Here is a 7,059-nt window from a genome sequence, read left to right on the forward strand (position 1 = left end):
AAAATCTTAAGACATCTTAAAAGATTGAAAGCAGATGTAGCGTTACTGCAGGACATCCTTTTCCCAAAAGCAGATTATCATAGAATGAAGAAGATGTGGGTTGGAGAAGTGTTTGGCTCAGAGGCAGCAAGAAGAAAAGCTGGGGTGCTGATACTTATAGGACGTCATCTTTCACATGTTCATTCAACGGAATAAGATAAAGATGGCAGGATGGTGGGTATCCATATACCGGGACCCTTTGGTGAGTACAATATATGTAATGTATATGCCCCAAATAATGGCCAGAATAGCTTTTTAGATTCATTATGCCAGAAGATACTTCAAGATACACACCCAAACAAAATAGTTGAGGGAGACTTTAACTTGGTCATAAACACACAAGAAGACAGAAGATATGACAAAACTAAGGGCAAACAGGAGATTTTCGCAATACACTGTCTTTGAGAGATAGCTGATAGAAAAGAGGTTACAGCAGCATCTCCGGTGTATCCTTTATTGAAGCCTTGAGTGCGTACAAAAAGCAAAAATAAGACGTTTCGGCTTCATAGTAGCCTTTATCAAGCATGGTCGGTGAGGTCCATTGTTGCTGCTCTATACCTTTGCCTTTATACTGTTTGAGAGATAGCATCACCTGCAGGGAAGAGAGTTCACACATTATTCACATGTGCATATAAATTGGTCCCGAATTGATTACATTTTCCTGTCCCAGGGGATTCTCCAGATTGTATCAGAGGTCATCATCAAAGACATGGTTATATCTGACCACTCTCCTCTGCTCCTGGATTTTATGGACCAATAGCCTAGAGGTGCAGACTTTATATGGAGATTCCCAAATTTTTTAATACAAGATGAGAACTTTACAAAGTTAATGCAGGGGTGGTGGATGGAATTTGTAGATAATGATATGGAACACATCCACTCACCAATGATATTTTTGGAAACAGCTAAGGCTGTCTTGAGAGGTCGTTTAATGGCATATGTCTCGTCCATCAAAAAGCTGGCGAGAGCAAACTTTGAAAAAGCAAGTGATAACTTGAGAAAAGCATATGTGGATTTTCTCTCGGCCCAGACCCAAATCACAAAAGAGAAATGGGTTTTGGCCCAGAGGGACTTCGACGTGTGGGCTGATAAACAGGATAGTATTAAAAGGTCCCGACTTGAAATAGAGTTACATAAATACGGACACAAATTGGAGAAACTGTTAGCCTCCCTGGCGAAAGGTAGATGCCAAATGACACACAATAATAGCATAAAGAGAGGGGATGAGACTAGGGAGTGTAGACCCAAACAAATCACTGGATTGTTTGGAGATTTCTTTGCTAGGTTCTATCAAGAGGAATAGGAGAAGGCAGTGAGCGGAAGGACACTTCTACACGCATTGTCTCTACCAAAAATCACTGATAAACAACTTGCCTATTTAAATGCCCCAATAACAGCAACGGAGATTCAATCTACTATAAAATCATTTCCCTCTGGTAAAGCCCCGGGTCCAGATGGATACACCTCAGACTTTTAGAAAGCCATGTCCACCCAGATAGCTCCAGTACTAACTACTTTATATTCTTCTACAGTAGAAGGAAGCAGAATACCGGATCACATGAATACTGCTTTCATTACCCTAATACACAAAAAAGGAAAGGATCCGGTAGATTCATTGATAAATCAAGATATGAAAATACTTTCCAAATTGCTAGCAAATAGATTAGCAGAAATACTCCCTACACTATTCTCACCCAGACAGGTGGGTTTTATTAAAGGTAGATCAGTGGTCACTAATATACGTAAGGTATTACTGGCACTATCTGTGGCAAGATAAACGATGTATAAAGGGAAAAATCCAGCAATTGTCACGCTAGATGCCGAAAAGGCCTTCGACAGTGTGAGATTGAAGTGGCTGGATTTAATCTTAGATGATATGGGATTTACTGGTCTTTTTCGAGCAGTTCTTAATGAGATATACTTAAACCCAAAGGCTAGGATATATAATGCGGGATGTATGTCTAACCCCTTTACTCTACAGAGGTGGACTAGACAAGGATGTCCTCTGTCCCCTCTGTTGTTTGACCTGGCAATTGAACCTTTAGCCAGATATTAGGATTCGCCCGAAATATTTGAGGGTCTGGAAGAAGGACAACATAAAATGCGTTTGGTACTATTTGCGGATGACATAGTACTTTTCATGGCTGACCTTATCAACAACATGCTCAAAGTCATGCAAGTATTAAAAGCATTCAGGTCCTTATTTGGACTTCGAATTAACTATTCAAAAAGTGAGATACTTTTTATGCAGAGTAAATATCCTGCTGACTAGATGATAGAAGTAGAGGGCATACCAGTAGCCAAGTCTTTTATAACTTATCTGGGGATTAAAATAGGAAGCACCATGGAATCAATCTATAGATCAAACTATGTCCCCCTAATTGCTAAGATCTTGAGAGAATTGCAGCAATGGCATGATTTACTGTTATCACTGATGGGACGCAATCATTTACTTAAAATGATGTCCATGTCCAAATTGCTATACCCATTACAAGCTATCCCTTTATTACTAAAGCACTCTGATGTTAATAAACTAACAAAAGCCTTTATGGTATTTTTGTGGCATGGAAAATGTCCCAGAATTAAAATGCACAAATTGATGAACACCAAAGAAAAATGTGGCATAGCTTTTCCAGATATTAGAGGGTACAATTTAGCGTGTATGGCTAGACATATAGCTGACTGGATTAATGGGACAAGTCACTATTCGGATTTGTCCTTGGAAAAGGGGTTCTGTGCTCCCTGGTCCTTGGTGGCGATGCTTCATGCTAGGCTGACGTGCATTCCTGATTGGATTAAACAATCCATACTTATAAAGAACACTATAGCAATCTGGAGAATATTACGGAAACGATATTGGTTGTCGTATAGAATATCTAAACATCTCCCGCTATGGAATAACCCAGAGTTCATACATAGTCACACTAATAGCCTATTTGCAGAGTGGAAATCTAAAGGGATTATTCAGGTTAAGCACTTGTTGAATGACCTGGAGCCCAGATGGCTTCAAGAGAAAGAATTAATAGACAAATTCTCTCTGCGCCCTTTTCAGACAATTCAGTTTGCTCAGATCAAAGCAGCTCTTATTTCACACCTAATAGTGGTACACAAGGAAATGAATCAAAACATACTAGATAAAATTATGGAGTTGGGAGGAGGGAGGGTTTCAGTCTCTTCTATATATTATAGAATGAGAGAAGCAGACTCTCAGATAGAGAGGACTGGGGATAAAAAAAAAATGGGAAGAGCAGTTAGGAGTGGAGAACATTACTCAAGTGATACAAAAAGGATGGATGCGAGTGAGAAGGCATATTCTAAATGAAGCACGGAGAGACACGCAATTGAGAATAACACATAGAGCTATTTATGGCTTCAACATACCTCCACACCCAGAAAAACCTGACCGAATAACAAATTGTCTCAAATGTGGTCAAGGATATACTGACTTATATCATGGGCTTTGGACTTGTCCAAAAAGTAAGCAGCTCTGGAATGAGGTAGGACTTAGTGGGACTTTAGTAGGAATGAGATATGATCAGGATTTTATGGGGAGTGGAAGTTACCCCACAACTCTTTATATTTCATTTTGAGGGTGAGGAGAGTAACAAGATCTCTTCCTGGCCTATTTCATTCGATTTGTATGGTCGTTAAAAGATATATACTGCAAATATGGTTACAAAAAGAAATGCCAACAATACATACCATTAAAGAGCAATTAAAAAAAACGATTTCATATGGAACGCTTAGACATAATGAAATCCAAGGATAGACATACACACAAACTCTTTCAAAAGTGGAAATGCTTTATTATCACATATATGTCTGACACAGAAATACAAAACATAATGCAACCTTTTTCTCTAAAAGAATGGTATTTGATTGAGCACATGAAGGGGACATTGGGTAGATTGTTACTACAGCCCATGAGCATGAGACCTGCACAAAATACCTACTAAATAAGGTATCACTGGTTAACACAGGGACGGCTCAAGATAGAGTCAATCGGTAGAAGGAGAAAGTGATATGAGTTTACATCTGAATAAAAATATTGCTTTTTATAATTGAATGATGCTCAATTGATGTGCTGAGTGGTACCCTAGATTTATATGATACAGTTTGAAGATTTATGGATTTGTTTGGTCTGTAAATAAGTTTAGGGGTTTGCGTACTACAAATCATAATTATATTTACATATTGTAAAAAAAAAAATTGTTTGGGTCTGCGTACCCAGATGTTATTTAATAATAATAATAAAAACTAAAACTACAAAAAAGCACTGCTGATGAGGAGGATCCAGGCGATCACATGTGCCGTGAAGCTTCCTTTTTGTTAATGGGAGGCTACATGTTCCCATAACTTATTGGTATAGTCACATACCATAACATATAGCAATCAAGTCATAAAAATATGTAGGGAAAAAAGAAATCTGATGGGAGCAGAGAGGCATATACTGAATGATAACATCAATCACAGGAACGAGATAGTAAGAGTAGAAGAACAGGTCTGAATGGTGACGGTGATGGACCTGCTGTATGGTGCCATCAGATGACAGGAGTCATCACATGTGTGGAGCGGTGATGAAAGCTATATCCAAACTATTGTTGAAGTCGCTTTTAAGATACACTCTGGGGCTACAAATCAAGGTTCCCCAAGGAATTTATATCCACGCGTGGAGAGACTAGACGCTGACACAAAGATGGTCAAGGCAATCTCTTTCTTTATTACAATGAGTTAAGCTGTATATACATCTTCAGGCTCATGCCATTATTTCATTAGCTAAGAAGATAAGATAACACTTGGCTTCTGCGCAGTGTGCACTGTCTTACAAACCTTGGTATGTGAACATCTGGGTGTCAGCCGCCATATTGTAATGGCCTCTTACTAATATCAATACTGCATATGTCATCAGGGCCGTCTTTACTAAGGGGCAAAAGGGGCAGCTGCCCCGGGTGTCAAGCTGTCAGCTACACAGGGGTGCTGCCGTGCCTGCCTGCACTGAGTCCAGGCATCGTACTGTGTTAAAGTTGTGTGTGATCACTTCAGGACCTTAATGACATCATCACCATGTGACCAGTAACCTAGCAATTACTGGTCATATGGCTATGAGGTCATCACAGGTCCTACCAGGAGTGTTGCTGTGGAGCTTTTTTGGGTGAACATTACATCAGAAAAAGGTGACAGGGGCTGTTATGGTAATATACTGTAAACTACTGTATAGTGGTGGGCTGTATACTGTGGGGGGCCTGTATATTGTGTGGGGGGCTGTATATTGTGTGGGGGCCTGTATACTGTGGTGGGCTGTATACTGTGTGGGGGCCTATATACTGTTGGGGGGGCTGTATACTGTGTGGTGGGCTGTATACTGTGTGGGGGGCTGTATACTGTGTGGGGGGCTGTATACTGTGTGGGGGGCTCTGTATACTGTGGGGGGGCCTGTATCCTGTGGGGGGGGCTGTATACTGTGTGGTGGGCTGTATACTGTGTGGAGGCCTGTATACTGTGGGGGCTGTATACTGTGTGGTGGGCTGTATACTGTGTGGTGGGCTGTATACTGTGTGGGGGCCTGTATACTGTGGGGGCCTGTATACTGTGGGGGCTGGGCTGTATACTGTGTGGGGGGCTGTATACTGTGTGGGGGCTGTATACTGTGGGGGCTGTATACTGTGTGGGGGCCTGTATACAGTGTGGGGGCCTGTATACAGTGTGGGGGCCTGTATAGTGTGGGGGGGGCTGTATAGTGTGGGGGGGCTGTATAGTGTGGGGGGCCTGTATAGTGTGGGGGGGCTGTATAGTGTGGGGGGCCTGTATAGTGTGGGGGGGCTGTATAGTGTGGGGGGCCTGTATAGTGTGGGGGGCCTGTATAGTGGGGGGGGGCTGTATAGTGTGGGGGGCTATACTGCTGTACTGTATACTGTGGGTGCGGTATAGTGTGGAGTGCTATACTGCTGTACTGTATAGTGTGGGGGGCTGTATCGTGTATAGTTTGGGGTGCTGTATACAGTGAGGTGTTGTATACTGTGAGGTGCTGTATACTGTGGGCTGCTATACTGCTCTACTATATACTGTGGGGTACTGTATAGTGTGGGGTGCTATACTGCTCTACTATATACTGTGGGGTACTGTATAGTGTGGGGTGCTATACTGCTCTACTATATACTGTGGGGTACTGTATAGTGTGGGGTGCTATACTGCTCTATTATATACTGTGGGGTACTGTATAGTGTGGGGTGCTAAACTGCATACTGTGTGGTGCTGTATACTATAGGGTGCTATACTGCATACTGTGGGTTGCTGTATACTATAGGGTGCTATACTGCATACTGTGGGGTGCTGGGGTGCACTGTAACACTAGAGTGAGCGGAGCCCTGGTCTCCTTCCTGAAGAGCGGTGCCCACTTCCAGCCTGAGCCCAGCTGCCCAGAGCACTGATCCTGAGCCGCTGGAGTCTTCAGAACTGGAAGTATTTACAGTCATTCACTGGACTCTACCAGATGTGTGGATTTCTTTTGTGTGTGTTGTGGTGGAGGGCGTGATTGCCTGCTAAGGTGTGGGAAGGCGGGATCCAGGGGGCCCAAGTAAATTTTTGCCCAGGGTCCAATCAATATTAAAGACGGCCCTGTATGTCATATGTGACACTTCAAGGAGGTGCTTTTTTTATAGGCAGTGAGTATACATGTGTATTATCTAACCAAGTCATTGGTTCAAGCTTTCTTCTACAGTCTATACATATGTGAGACCAGGGGGCCTTCGATGCTCGCAGCTTCACCCCCCCTCCTTCTCTCTCCAGAGTTGTATACACATACAGCTTGGCTAGCAAAGGGGGAAGCACTTAAAGGGGTATTATCTTCTTGGTAATCATCTTTCATCCCCCCACCCCCTCTGAGGCTTTTCCTAAATATATTCCTTTTTCTAAAACATATCGTTTTTTAATAAAAATTTAAAATCATATATGCTTGTTTATACTCGCTGCCCATGGATACGGCCAACTATCGCCGGCCGCATCCATGGGCCGCGCCTGCGC

Source organism: Bufo bufo, chromosome 5, assembly GCF_905171765.1.
Source record: "Bufo bufo chromosome 5, aBufBuf1.1, whole genome shotgun sequence".
Taxonomy (NCBI): Eukaryota; Metazoa; Chordata; class Amphibia; order Anura; family Bufonidae; genus Bufo; species Bufo bufo.